This window comes from Pipistrellus hanaki (genome assembly GCF_964339955.1).
Source record: "Pipistrellus hanaki genome assembly, chromosome: 8".
NCBI classification, from domain to species: Eukaryota; Metazoa; Chordata; class Mammalia; order Chiroptera; family Vespertilionidae; genus Pipistrellus; species Pipistrellus hanaki.
This window is the reverse complement of record NC_140510.1, coordinates 49,565,543-49,581,657: the sequence shown is the minus strand read 5'-3', so window position 1 is coordinate 49,581,657 and position 16,115 is coordinate 49,565,543. Positions and strand designations below refer to the sequence as shown.

General features: G+C 38.1%; 1 pseudogene across 1 annotated transcript; it reads right to left on the bottom strand.

Moving 5' to 3' along the window:
* Positions 1 to 3,605: 3,605 nt before the first annotated feature.
* LOC311626979 (small ribosomal subunit protein eS6-like) lies at positions 3,606 to 4,439 on the bottom strand (annotated as a pseudogene). Its single transcript has one exon. The product of its transcript is annotated as a small ribosomal subunit protein eS6-like (transcript).
* Positions 4,440 to 16,115: the final 11,676 nt, after the last annotated feature.

The window sequence follows — 16,115 nt, the reverse complement described above, 5'->3', positions numbered from 1 at the left end:
CATTTAAAAAACTTAAAATCTCGCCGAAACCAGTTTGGCTCAGTGGTAGAGCGTCAGTCTGCGGACTGAAAGGTCCCAGGTTCGATTCCGGTCAAGGGCATGTACATTGGTTGCGGGCACATCCCCAGTAGGGGGTGTGCAAGAGGCAGCTGGTCAATGTTTCTCTCTCATCGACATTTCTAGCTCTCTATCCCTCTCTCCTCCTCTCTGTAAAAAATCAATAAAACATATTTAATAAATAAATAAATAAATAAATAAATAAAATAACAAACTTAAAATCTTGTGGCTTCAGTAGTATCTGTTTTTCTAAATAAATATTCCTAGAATTCAAAACAAACAAACAAAACAGCCATTTTTATAGCTAATGGTTTTCAAAGACTGGAGATTGTTTTACTTGTTAAGTTGGATAAGATTTATTAAATTAGCTTTTAAGATAAGAGCTCATCTTAAGGTAAATTCCAACCTGGAAGCAAGAATGACTTAGAATAGATATCTTTTTCCAATCCATTCCAGTGGAAACCTTAGCCTGATTCCACCTGTGGAAGGAAAAAAAAAGGTCGGGGATGCGTGTGAACTCAGTAAGGGAGGAGAAAGGAAAGCTGATAGTGACTCACTCAGTTTTTGGAATGAGGATTATGCTTCCACTCCCTCAAGCCTGATGCCGAGAACTTCCACTTTGGAAGACCAGGCAGATCTTGACACGAAAGCCTGTTGAAGTAGTGACGCACCCTAGGAAAGAAGCTGAGTTCACTGCGAGCTTCTAGACCGCACAGTTAAAAATGCAAGGCAGCAATACACGGTGCCCAGTACACTCAAAGTGCACATACATTTTGATGAGCAATTTTAATTTTAGGACTATGCTTAGAAGTAATTAAGCATATATCCAAAGGTTGAACTACTAGGCAGATCATCCAAACTAGGTTCATCATACAGAAATAATAAGAGCAACCTAAATATCCAACTATAAAAGTTCAGACAAATACATCCATATATAGAATGGGGCAATAGATTTTTAATTGTTTATATGGAAAATAATACAAAAATTAATAAATACCAATACAATTGTTTCATGTATTCACAACTGTTAACCTACTTTTGCCCTACCCTCTATTATATACCATTTATATTTAAAGTAATGGAATAGACAAATATTGATTAATGTGATAAGATGTCTAAAAGTTATTAAGGACAAACACAGGTAACTAACCAATATGTACTCAATGATTCAGTTTTTGTAAAGTAAATGTGTGAATGTAAGTGTGGTTTTAAAAGCTCTTAAAGGGCTTCTGGTTCAAGGTGGTGGGCTAAATAGATGTATTTAATCTCCTCTTGCTCTTCAAATATCACTAAAATGATTTTAAAACACACACTCTCACAAAGAAGACAGCTTATAAAGGGGTGAAAAGAAACTCCTCTTGGTTTTACTCCCCAACCCAACTCCGGGTCTTGCTTCCATTTCTCCAAGTGGAAGAATGAGGAGGGATGAGACAGGAGGATGGGAAAAGGAGATTTCCCCCCCCTTTTTATTTCACATATTCTGTACCATTTGAAAATGTTCATTAGTATGTGTGTATTTTGGTAACTTTAAAAGTTATTGAAGAATATATATAAATATGTTAATATAATAGCATCACATCATTTTGCCCTTAGTTTCAGTAAGATACACCTAAACTTGGTAAGGGCAGAAGGCAAAAAAGAAAAAAATAAAAGAGAGAAGGAGGCAAAGAGCAAAAGAGTACATTTTTTTCTTTTTTTAAAATAAAATATATTTTATTGATTCTTTACAGAAAGGAATGGAGAAGGATAGAGAGCTAGAAACATCGATCAGCTGCCTTTTGCAAACCCCCTACTGGGGATGTGCCCACAACCAATATACATGCCCTTGAACCGAATCAAACCTAGGACTTTTCAGTCCGCAGACCTACCCTCTATCCACTGAGCCAAACCGGTTTTGGCAAGAGAGTACATTTTAAATGGAGTGCTGATTTCTGCCTTACTGTCCTTCCCACCAGCTTGAACTTTATCCAAAGTATATCTGAAAGAATGCGACCTGTTCTGGTCCCACAAGTTTTTCATACTTGAAGAGTCTGGTCACGCAGTGTGTGATTCTAATGTTAACAAATCCTTTTATTTGTGTTTGTTTACATTTAAATAACATGACTTTTTAATGCAACTACTTCATTAGGTGCTCAATTGTGGAAGCAACAGTTTTATTCCAACACAGTGATTTAAGGTACTTTCAAGGGTAATTCTCATTTCTCCCTTCCTAATTTAAATATTAATTCCCAAAACTATGAAAAGCTAGTGCAGATATTAGTAATCAGCAGTAGTACTAAGGTATGTTTTATTTTCTCCCCCTCTCTCTTTAGTCGTATTTTCTATTTGAATAATGAGGAAGTGTTCCTTTTGTATTATAGAAAACTATATTTTAAAATTTAACCATAGCCATATCTCTCATTCCACCTTCACTTGGCCTGTGGGCACCCAATGGCTCATTTTCTTTTCCAAATGCAACAAGACTTCATGACTCAACTCTGTTTTTAGACTCCAGCTGCCCCAAATAGAGCACTTTGTAAAAATATCAGCCCAGCCAGCAGCCAGCATGGCTCAGTGTTGAGTGTTGACCTATGAACCAAAAGGTCACAGTTTGATTCCTGGTCAGGGTGCATCCCCAGGTTATGAACCCCAGTTCATTTAAAAAAAAAAAAATAATAATATCACAATACCATAGTTTTGTATCTTACAAAACTTACCCAATCCCAACCATAGGGAAAGAGGTGATGGGGAGGTAGAAGAGGTTATAGGGGGATAAAAGGTAATGGAAGGAGACTTAACATGTAAACACACAATACAATATACAGATAATATATTATAGAATTGTAAAATGTATTATAGAATTGTATTGATGTATTATAGAACCTATAGAATTTTATAATATTAACCAAAGTCACCCCAATAAATTCAATTGAAAAGTTAAAGTAAATAAGTAAAGTTCTTCTGGGTCAAAAGGAAATCAAAACTAAAATAGAACATCACTAAAGTAGCAATAACAAAAATACTAAAACTATAGGAAAATAAAACTTTACTTGCAAACAAAGGTATACCTTAAACACTTTAATTACTAAAATAGGAAGAAATTAATATGAAGTAGTTATGCATTCAAAGAAAAAGTTAGAAAAGGAAAAAGCAAAATAAATTAACCTGGAAGAATTTTTTAAAAAATCAATAAACAAATTAAAATCATAAAATTGATACAGCAAAAAAATAAGTAAAGCTTTTTCAAAGTTGTAAGGGAAAAACACACCTTATCAAATTCCAATTTGTGTCAGGTGGTACTAATAACTAGCCCAATTGTTTTTCTTTTTCCTTGTATAAAATGCTTTTTAAATTTTTAAGAAGCTCAAATTTATATTCATCAGTAAAAAAAAAAAAATATTTTCAGAATTTGAATTATACTTGGAAAATGCCATTTGTAGCAGAAACATTAAGTACACTGCTACTTTATTATATAAATTTTTAAAATGATTCAGAAAACTGAAGATAACATAGAAAAGAAATTCTCTGATGAATTATCCACGTTCCTTTTTTCTATTGTCTGCTCTCCTTTAGTTGTTATAATAGTTACAAAATCTCATTTGGCTAGTCTCAGAGGTAGAGGCTCTCAGAGACGAAAATCTAAGTCTCTTCACAGTCTGTTCCTGCGTTTTTCTTTGGCCTCCTTCCTTCTCTTAGCCAAAAGTTTAGCATATTCTGCGTCCTCTTCCTTGTTTTTCTTAGTACTACGTTGTTTCTTCAGAGCAATAAGTCTGCGTTTGTGTCACAGGGCACGTGGGGTAACAAGACGCTGAATCTTGGGTGCTTTAGTCCTAGTTTCTTACCTTCTTTGTCTAGAGGCTTCTTCACAATGTATTTGTGGACATCATCTCCTTTAGAGACTGAAAAGTCCGCGGATTCTGCTGGCTCTTTGGGGCCCCAGGCGACGAGGCACAGTGGTGTCAGTGAGACCAGGATTGGCTTCCTCCCTCGTTTTCTACAATGACCAAGTTGAGAACACTGAGATTGGCATCCACAATGCACCACCCCGAACAGATTTGCGTTTTCTCTCTCCAGTCCTCCTCGGTCTGTAACAGGAGTGCCCCTTACTCAGCGCCAGGTGGACTCGGCCGTGGGTCAAGACACCCTGCTTCCTGGGGAAACCTTGTTTGTTGTTCCCACCACTGACTCGCTTCTCATAAAAGGTACGAAGTTTGCGTTCATCGTCCACTTCAATGCGTTTCTGGAACCCGTGGCTTTAAAGAAATGTTGAGCTTCACCCTGAAGCAGCTGAGGCGCCACGAAAAATAGCTTATCCGCGTTTCTGACTGCAAACCTGAAGAATGAGGATTGGGCTGCTCCCAAAGAATAATTTTGAAATCCTGAAAGGACAAGCAAGCGGCCATTTATCTCTGGCCTGTGGGATAAGCAAATCCTTTAGCAATTTTAGAAGTTAGAGAGTAAGATGCAGCTGAACGCTGCCTGGGGTCCAATCCTATGGAAATCTGTCCCGGGTGGTCACCTGACCAAGTTTTAGGGTTAACGGTTCTGATCTGGAGAGAGTGACACTCCAAGACTGCATGTGCTCTATGGAGGATGGATGCATGGATAGATACCTCATTACAAGGGATACAGTTTTTAATATCTTACTATGTGATGAAGGATAATTTAGTTTCCTGGGCTCCTTTATTTTTATAGATTTAAAATGGGATTCTACTCTTCGTTTATTCTGCAAATTAAATGAGAGATTCCCTGTGGGTGTATGATGCTGGCGAACGTTCTAAAGTATAAGAATAAGCTTTAAAATATTTATTAAGGAAAAAAGGATAAAACATGCTATGTACAGCAGAGTAGTTGGGCCTTTAAGTGTGGGAAGCAGACAAGCAGTTCTCAGTAAGCCCAAGTGGGAAGCCTGGGAAAATCATGTTCCCCTTTAGCATTTTGCACCTTGTTTACTAGTTAAATTAATGCCTTGGCAACAAGAATTGCATTTTTCTTGCATGGAATCCATCTCTAAGAAAACACACACCTGGTGGCTGTCAACAGCAATTTGCTAGCCAAACTAGAGTGAGCCCACTGACAGGGTTGGCATGGATCAGCCTTAATCCTTCCTCAGGGCGCTGAAAAGCAAAGGGCAAAGAGGAGTACCTGTCCGGGATGTCAAGTTAATCTCATTCTGCCTGACCATTCACCGGAGCCCGGCACCACCGCCGCCTTCCCTGTCATCTGAAATTAGGACTGCTGAACTATATTTTGGGAAACCTCAAACAGCTACAAGTCAGATATAAGTTCTGAAAATCTTGAGACAAAGGTCTGTTTTCTTAGCTCCACTAAGATGCCTGACAGCACCTCAACCTGGGTCTCTTTGTTCATCACCTCTAAGATCTTGGACATGCTGCTAAAACACTTATCCAATACCCAACTGCATCCCCAAACTTACCATAACTTTTCTGGGATATTCTGTCCATTGCACCATTTTACCCAGAACTTTTAGGTATCTAATATTTCCTTCCAGACTATGCTCCGCAACTCTGATGCATTCTAACAATTATTCCCATGCCCACCCTCACCAGCCTGCTGAGTTGGGCCTATTCTAGATCTTAATACCACCCTCACACACTCCACCCTACCCCACCGTTCTTCATTGGGACAGGGCCCTCTAGCAGAAAGCTAAAGTGTAACCTCAACTAGTCTGGCCTATTTTTTTTGGCCCTTGATTACATATGATAGATCTTGGACATGTCCCTTAGAGTCTACAATGTTTAATAATAAAATAGATTGTGACGGTGTATTTTCTGCTCCTCCTATTTTAATTTTTATTTATTTATTTATTTATTTATTTTTGCTTCTGTTGTTGATATTCTTTTGTTGTGGTTATTTATTTAACTTAACATAATATTTTCGAGGTTTTTCTGTATTTTAGCATATATCAGAATTCTATTTCTTTTTTTTCTTCCTGGTTTTTAATTCCTCCTTGTTTCCCTGAGAAGGGCACTGATAGGGAGGTACCAAATTGATCTGGAAAGGATGAACTAGGTGTGCTTAGATCATGGAGCTTGACCTCAATGGGGAGGAATTGGAATCCTTACCTATCAGTCCAACCATGATGTCTAATTTTAAGCTTTAAATATTTAAAATAAGAACTGCTATAAAAGTCCGACCTTCTTGTGAAAATGAAATCAAATTAAGTAAAATAAATGAAAGCACTTTGCCAGCTATAAACTACTTAAAACAAATAAACCATGTCAATAATCATTGTAGTGATTCTCTGCTAAGGCAAACAACCAAGACCTTGAGTGGAAAAGTTAGTGCATCTCCCATCTCCTGCCTTCTTCCTGGCCCCACCCCTAATGTCCCAATGCTCACTGTCTTCTATCAGATCCAAATCTCCCACTCCTTTTCCCTCCCCTGATTATTTCCTCACATCCTTCAGCACCAGTGGAAACTTCTCAACTAGTTCTTGATCTCATTATCAGATTATAGAATTCACGATAAGGCATGAATGAGGATTAATCCTTCTGGAATACATTTACATTTTAAAATGGTGTGTTAATCAGAAGAATTTTCTGTAAAGAAAAATGGGAAGCTTATTTTTCAGAGTTTAAGGTAATATCTATGATAGTCAGCAGAAATGTATTCATATTTTCACCAAAATATATGTACAGAAATATTCATAGGCGCAGTATTTATAACAGCCCAAAACCAGAAACAATCGAAATGCCCATCAACAGTAGAACAGATAGGTGCACAGTTTATGTTCAGTCTCTTCCCATAACTCCTCTCCCCTTTTCCCCAAGAATCGTCAGTTCACTCCCCTTCCATACCTCTGATTCTATTATATTCACCAGTTAATATTGTTCATCAGATTTTTTTTAATTTCCTTGGTTTTTAGATTCACTTGTTGATAGTTACGTATTTGTTGTTCATAATTTTTATCTTTATTTACTTTCTCTTCCAATTCAGCAATTCATATAATTCTGGTTTGGTGGTGATGAACTCCTTTAGCTTTTTTTTATTAGTGAAGCTCTTTATCTGACCTTCGATTCTGAGTGATAGCTTTGCTGGATAGATTATCTTTGGCTGTAGGTTCTTACTATTCATCACCTTGAATATTTCTTGCCATTCTCATCTGGACTGCATGGTTTCTGTTGAGAAATCGGCTGACAATCGTATAGATAAATTATAATCTATTCACATAATGGAATACTACACAGCAATGAGAATGAACTAAAACTTTATGCAACAACATGGATAAATCTCACAAACATCATGATGAATAAAGGAATCCAGGAACAAATGAGTATACACCAAAAGACTCCATGGATAGAAAATACAGTATAAATCAGAAAGAAAAAAAAAGAATCTTTGATGTTAGAAATCAGGATAGTGTTTACCTATTTGGTGGGGAGGTGATAGTTACTAGGAAGGAAGCACAGGGACAACTTCTGGGTTGGTAATAATGTGTTCCATGATCTGAAGACTGGTTACCTAGGTGTATTGATTCTGTGAAAATTCACTGAGCTATAAACCTATGTGTGCATGCATGATTTACCTAAATTAAAACATGCATTTTTAATTTAGTATGCATACATGTTATATTTAAGTTTAAGTATGTATGCATATTGTACTTAAATTAATAGTTTATTTAAAAATTAGCAACACAGCACTGGCCTGTGTGGTTCCATGCACCAAAAGATTGCTGGTTCAATTCCAGATCAGGGCACATGCCTGGGTTGCAGACTTGATCCCTAGCAGGAGGCATGCAGAAGGCAGCTGATCTACGTTCAACTCTCATATCAATGTTTCCTTTTCTTTCACCCTCTCCCTTTCTCTCTCTCTCAAAAAAAAAAAAAAAATCAATGAAAAAGTTAGCCATTCAAATGAATTTACTGTAGAAAATTCAGAATATAGGAAGTATAGAGTATTAAAGGAAAACTTTCAAAAAGGGTAAAATTATGACTCATTTAAATAGCAAATGAAAACATATCAAAGATTTTTTTAACTCATTAATTAATGAGGGAACCAGTAAGATGTTATAGCCAGTTCAAATGGATTTGATTTATGGAGATTTATATTATCTACCAGACAAAATTCATGTATATGTATTAATAGGAATCATTTATATAGCTATGGACAGGAAACTGTCCATTACTATCCATTTTCTTTTTATTTTGTTTTATTTATTTTTAATAGATTTTTATTGATTTCAGAGAGAAAAGGAGAGGAAGAGAAAGATAGAAACATCAATGATGAGAGAATTATTGATTGGCTGCTTCCTGCATGCCCCCTAATAAGGATCTAACCCCCAACCCAGGCAAGTGCCCTTGACTGGAATTGAGCCCAAGACTCTTTAGTCCGCAGGCCAACGCTCTATTCACTGAGCAAACCGGCTAGGACTATTCATTTTCTATATGTTAACTTTTTTCCTACGAAGTTGTAAAATAGTCTAATCAAAAACAGTGAAAGGAGAAATACCAGAATGGATAAACTAAATTTTATCCTCTGAATTTCAAAGACTTTCTTATACTAGAATAAAATCAAAACAACCCATAATCCTTTTATTTAGGCATCACCTACATATACACATTTGTGCCATATTTTTTAATAGCATGTGAGAATTGTCTCATCTCTATAGCAAAAAAAAAAAAAAAAAAAAAAAAAAGTTTATCGTTTTCTTCTCTATAGATGCTCATTGAAAGCAAAATACTCAACTGTTTCCATATTGAATACGGATTTTTCTTTTTGTTCCAGAAAGCATTTGTTCACGTTTCTAATTATTTCCTTAGCATACTTTCTTAGAAGGGAAAGTAATGGACCAAAATATGTGACTATTCTAAGACTTAATACATATTGTCAAATATGATCAGAATTACTTTGGAGTATATAGTGGAGTTTGTTGAAGAGAGAAACAACTTTTGTAGGCCACTTACATACTCAGATATTACTCCTGTGCACCAGACTTCAGGAGTAAAATGTGTGTTTACAGTCTTGCACGTACCCCCTATTGCCAACTTCTCCTTTACTTTTGGACTTCACCAGGATTGAGTAAAAACTCAGTCATTGAATAAGAAAAAAGTGTGGGTTGGCACAACACATTACAAAACCCCAAGCTCAAACACAAACCCAAGACTAGAAGAGGTCTTCCTACACTGTTGGCTTCATCTGTAATCCTTGAGGGATTTTCCAAAACAGAACTCAAATGTCTTCCTCCATAAATTTTCTGTGTTCACACCTATTTCCTGATCTGTTTTGCCTGTCTGGATTTTAAATTCTATAAGCTACATGTATCCAACCAAGACCTCAATTATTCAATAGTGTTTATCAATTGCCTACTAAGATCTAGGCATTGTGACATGTTTTTGCCCTGGAAGTCCAAAAAGTATGGTTACCATATAATATATAAAAATACTATATATTTTGAATGAGCATTATAATGTCAACTTATTTATTGTTTCATTGCATTTGCTGATTGTTTTCAGGAGGTAGGTCTTCTCTTTTCGCCAGATAAGATGCCTCTCGAAGGCAAGGCATTAGTTATATCGTCACTTCTCTGATATCTTCCAAATTATTATGCCCGTAATAAGTGCCCAGTAAAGAGCAACTGAATTGAAAACATTAGTGCCTCATGTTTGCATGGACCAAGCAAACTATTCCTTCCAGCTCCTCAAATAACTCTTAGAATCTCTGGGGGAATAAATAACAAATGATTGGGAGACATGAAGTAACTTATTACATAAGTGATCATTTTATATCTTCACCAATAGGTGGCACCATCAATTTTGAAATTATATTTTTTATATTGTTATAGCCCAAATATCTAAGTATGGAGTTCATTCAATAAATATTTATTGGGCACCTTCTATGTGAATGCTGCTCAAACAGCCACCACTAATAATAAAAATTAAAATTATTCAGATATGCTTTATCATATTTCCTCTTCCAGTAATGCCCTAAGGGACATTCTACTTTTATCCTTGTTTTATAAAATAACATCTAAGTCTTGGGTAACTACTCAAAAACAATAGTTTTGCAAGTGTGTGTGTGTGTGTGTGTGTGTGTGTGTGTGTGTGTTCCTACCACTGGATGAAAAAAGGGGCCCATATGCTAACCTGACAAGCATGGCAGTCTTGCAGACTCAAAGACCTAAAGTACCACAAAGGATGAGCTGAAATCAAAACTTTAATTAAAAGCAGTTCATAGTGGGTAGTTGTGTCCTAGGCCAGTATCTTCCTTGACAAAGGTCACTCTTACTTTAACAGCCTATTGTTTTATTGCATCTAAGATAACATACCTGTGAAATGTCAGTATAACTTGTAACTTTCCTTTTTCCTGATCTCTCAGGGCACAACCAAATGCACCATAAATTCCTTCATTGTTATTGTTATCATGTTAATTGTTGACTGTTAATTCTCCTGTACCCCCTTAAGTAAAAGAAGTATGTGTCTAGCCTTTTGCTATTTATCCAATCCCAGAGGTTTCCCCAATTTTCTTTCTCCCGCCTCCCTAACCTATCACCAGTGGATTTCATGTAACCCATTTACGCATCCTTTGATTGTAATGTATAAAACCATGTGTGACACTCATTAAAATGTCATTCTCTGGCCAAAACCAGTTTGGCTCAGTGGATAGAGCGTCGGCCTGTGGACTGAGGGGTCCCAGTCAAGGACATGTACCTTGGTTGCGGGCACATCCTCAGTGGGGGGGTGCAGGAAGCAGCTGATCGATGTTTCTCTCTCATCGATGTTTCTGGCTTTCTGTCCCCCTCCCTTCCTCTCTGTAAAAAAAAACAATAATAGAGTGACATTTAAAAAAATAAATAATATAAATGTCACTCTCTGGAGCATTATCCTAATACTCTTGAGATTGGGATAATGCTCCCGGGATTCTGCTCAAGATTCTGTTTCCTGGCAATTGTCGACAATTTGGCTTAAATAAACTCGCACACACACACACACACACACACACACACACATACAAAAAAAATTTTTTTTAGATGTTTGAATGCTTTTTTTTTATGTTAACACTACCCAATCCAATATCTTATTTTAAAGGGGGGGAGGGGAAACAAAGTTAAATAAAAAAGCAAATCGGAAAAATCTGGATCTGGAAAGGTTTAATCTTCAGAATTTAGTCCAAGTTGGCTTTTTAATTAACACAAGGTACCACTTCAAAGTGAGAAGATCTTTCTTTCCCTTTGGAAGATAACAGATGTGTGATCCAGGCATACCAGAATTGTTTCTACATCTTCCAAGGCTGCTCTGTCCATCTGGAGATGATAAAGGTCCATTCCCCTGTGTTTATTTCAAAAGGTTTGTTCTCTGGAATGACCTGATGTTAAAAATGCAGAGCATTAGTCAGCTGAAGAAGGCTGCTGCCTGAATGCTACTCAGGAAGCCTCTACTCCCTAGAAGACCCCCTCCAACTTCTCCTTAGAGTAGAAAGAGGCCCTTCGGCCCTTCCTGATAACTATTGTCTTCATCACAGGCTGAGGGGAACGGGCAAAAAAGAAAGAAACAGGGAAGGGGAGCAGTAGGAAAAAGGAACCACAGTATATGCATCAAACACCATAGAATAGTCATGAATTTATGACTAAATCTGTACCTCTTTTTACTGAGATTCTTTAAAGTGTCATTATGTACTTTGGCATTATGTACTTTGTGACCTGCAAGGATGGAGCATACAAGGATTTTGCTATCCAGGAGCTCCTTGTCTATTGTCTTGTGTAGTCGTGGTTACGAAGTGTAAGCTCTGTTCGTTTGAACCCTGGCCTGACCGCTTAAGCATTCTTGGATAAATTATTTAACCTCTCCATGTCTCAGTTTCCTAATCTACAAAATGGGGATAATATCTCTTATGGAGATATTAGGAGGATTAAATGAAGAGCATTAACATTTTAACAAAGGATTGCCTATTGTTATTTTTTTTTAAATCTAATACACAAAGGAAATGTTTGGTATTGTAGGAGAGGTCTAGAAAAAGCTATGAAAACTCGCCGAAACCGGTTTGGCTCAGTGGATAGAGCGTCGGCCTGCGGACTGAAGGGTCCCAGGTTCAATTCCGGTCAAGGGCATGTACAGTGGTTGCGGGCACATCCCTGATAGGGGGTATGCAGGAGGCAGCTGGTCGATGTTTCTAGCTCTCTATCCCTCTCCTTTCCTCTCTGTAAAATATCAATAATTAATAAATAAATAAATAAATAAATAAAGCTATGAAAACTCAAAGGCTGGAGCAATGACTTCCAATTATGGGGGCAGGGCAGGGCAGAGCATTCATTGCTGGCTTTATGAAAATGGCTTGGCAATTGAGTTTTGAAGAATAAGTAGTATTTGAAAATGGAGAGCTGGGAGAACAGAGGTTACTGTACACAGTGGTGATGGAAAAGGAGGTGAGAAGGTGTGGAGCGCTTGCAGCAGAGATAATGATTCGGTTTAGCTGGTGCGAAGGGCACATGAAGGGAAATGAATGTTGAAAATTTTACTGTAACAATAGGTGCAAGTTATGTGCAATGGAATTTGGAAGCCACGGGAGGTTTCTGAGCGGGAAAGTGGCATGCTTACAACCATGCTTTCATGAGTTGGCAACCATGTGTGACACTGATTAAAAGAAGAGAGCTGGCTATGATGTCAATAGCTGCCATTTGCTGAGTGCTAACATACTAACTCATTTATATGGTGAGAATAATAAAGGCAAAGGTGGTGAGCACTGAGAGAGAAAAGAGATATGAGATACTGGGTGGTTAGAACTTACTGATATTGACATGTATCGCATGCAGAAGACAAGACAAAGGGAGGAATCTCTGGCTTGGGGGAGTGAAAAGATAAAAGTAAGGATCTAGCCCTATCCTGTTTGGATCAGAGTGCTGGCCTGCAGACTAAAGGGTCCCAGGTTCAATTCTGGTCAAGGGCACATGCCCAGGTTTCAGAGGCAGCTGATCAATGATTCTCTCTTATCATTGATGTTTCTATGCCTCTCTCCCTCTCCCTTCATCTCAGAAATCAATAAAAATATTTTTTAAAAATAAATAAATGAAATGAAATGAATGAATGAATGAATGAACAAATAAATGTAAGGATCTAGCAAGCCTGGAGGGAGAGGGAGAAACTCAGTGAGTTCATTTGTTGAGTTTAGAGCAGCAAGGCACCAGGCAGTGTTGTCCAGGAGGCAGCTGAAGTGTGGACCTTGAGAGAAAAGAGCATTCTGAACACTAGGAAATGGTGGAGGTGCTCCTGCCCTCAAATGGGTCTGAGTTTGGGATGACTATATGGCATGATTTATACAGATTTAATTACATCTCTAGCTTTAGAACGTTGTTTTCTTAATCATTGGGAACTGACTTGGGTATGTGAGTTAGGTGCTTTGCTAAAGCTCCAGTGTTTATGGACCCAGTCCTCTGCAGAGGCCTGGCGTACTGATCTGCTTGGAAGTGGAAGTCAAGGGGAGTTTTCCTAAAGCCATGTTTTATGGCAAGCCTATCGTGTTTACATGGTGAATTATTATTTGGGGTGACCTGGGTTTAGAAGAGCGGATGAATGTGAGGCCAGACTTCCAACCAGTCCTTGGACTAGCTTATCCTTTCATGTTGCTGACCTTTCGAGATCTACTGTAACTATATTAACCCATTAGTTCCATTTACAACTAACAAATGTGTTAGTTGTAAATGGAACTAAGACCACATGATTTCCATGCCCTCAGACTCACTTGCTGGCTCCACGCACATCTAGATTGAGGGCAGTATGAGAGTTAACTTTTCTAGAACAGTAGGGCAAGCATTTTCGGGCAGCCTATAGCAGCTTAACACAGGCCTTTGCTGCCCTTGGAAGACTGGATAAGAAACTGCACACAACACAACACAACACAACACACAACCTGTTACAGCATAGATTTTACAACAACGCACAGAAACAACAAGATGTACATTTAATTAAGTACAGCAGAATGGTTGCTTCTAGAGCAGTGGTTCCCAACCTTTTTTTGGCCATGCCCCACCTAAGCATCTCTAAAATCCTGATGCCCCCCTGTGACATATAATTCTTTTTATTCAAAAAGTGAACTCCTATTCACATGGAGGAAGCCTAAAAGGCCTCTAACTTGGTCTAAACAAGCTCCCAAAGAACATGGCATCCATGAAAGAGAAAAGTAAAAGAACAAAAGGACAGTTGAAGTACTGAGAAAGAAATTACTAAGAAATTATTTTAAAATAATAATATGAAGTAATATGAAAAATAGCAAATAAAGTTTAAAACATAAAATAGAGAACTGAAATGCATAGATATGTCACCATATATATTTATATACTGTATATGAGGCCCCTAGAACCATAAAAAATGCAACAAAAAAAATCTCTGTTAATAACTCATTCTAAAATTGCCCCCTGTTAAAAATCAAATTGCCCTCCTGTGGGGGAGGGGAGTGTCCCAAATTGGGAACCACTGTTCCAGAGGGAGGGAGCAGAATGGGAGGAGATGATAGGTAGGCAGGTAGATAAAAGACAGATAAAACCAAAGAAGAGCCTTGCAGTGACCAATGAAGAGAGGGTCCTATGGACTAAACAGTGTGCTTAATGCAACCTCCTCCACCTGAAATTTTAAAAATCCAACAAGAGGCAGCTTTTCCTAGGGAGCACACTCGCGCCTTTCCAGGGGATGTTTTCCTTGCTTCTCTCTCTTTCTCCCAAGCTCCGAAGGCCCTTCTTTTGCCTCTTTAACTTGTTTCCTGAGCCAATTTCTTCAACGGATCATTTCTCCCTGTGTGACTTTCTAAATAAACTTTCTTTTATCGTTTGGGGGAAAAAATTTTTAATTACCAAATAATTTTAAAAATAAAAAATCCAACCAAAAGGACAATGATATCTGGGTCAGAACTGTGAACCCACTACTCATTGACTTTTTGTAAGTTAGCTGTCCCTCATTCATCACCTGTACAGTGGTGATAATATTAGTACCTACCTTGTGGGATTGTGAGAATGAAATGAATCTGAGTGTGTAAAGTGCTTAGAAGGGTAGCTGGCACAGCTATGGGGTCATGAGAATTAAGTAAAATAATCCATATAAAGTGCTAAGTGCAGCAACTGATCCATGGTGTTCAAGGGATGTTAATTAGCCATTCTTATCCTAGTCCATCATCATCGTCATCATTTCTTTCCCTGGGCAACACCATTCCTTTCATCAGGGAGACCTGGAGACTCTTTGCACAATGGAAAGCAATGCTTTCTCCTGGACTAATTCCACCTCCACCATTTCCTTTTGTGTAATCTTAGGCAAGTCGCTTTTCTTTCAGCTTCTCCAGGTAAGCCTCCTATACCTGTGGTCAGCATTAAGTCTCATTCTTGGCACATCACTCATTTGAAGGTTCTAGTGTTAGAATCCCCACTTAGTCTGTTCAGTTCTTGTGATAGGACCGAAGGCAAAGGCAAGGGCCTGAGCCTCAGGGAAGTCACATCGGTTCTAGTGCAGGTGCCAGACCCCTTAGGCATACCCTGCCTGTAACACAAGCCCCATCAGCACAGCATAGCCGTGTAGCCTGAATGTAGGGGTCATTGGGAACCATCCGTGCTACGTGGAAGCAGAGGCCCAAATCGAGAGGGGATCATCTGGGTCACCACCGTTGTCTCAGGGGTACTTGTCTGGTCCTGTCTTTTTGTTTTCTGTTTTGTGTCAGTTGCCAAGGACTTGCTATGTGTCAGGTGTTGTACTGTTTCATATGTAGTCTCTTATTTAGTCCTCAAAACAACCCAGTGAGCAAAGAGTTATTAGTCTCACCTATTTACGGTTGAGAAAACCAAGGCATAGGGAGGTTGAATATAACTTGCCCCAGGTTACAGAGCTAGTAAGTGGCTAAGCCACTAGCTGACCCCAGGCAGCCTGGCAGCAGAACCCTTGCTACTGTACTGATTCTTAGAAATTTCCAGGGAGTTTGGAAGTTTGGATCAAAATGGAAATTTGACATAATCTTGATCCAAAAATTTCATAGAGCTGTTTGTCTTGCTGTCTGAATGCAAAAGAAAAAAGTAAACTCACTTATAGGAAACTAGTTAAACAACTTATGCTACACAGTTGCAATGGGGTGATACAGACTCATGAAAA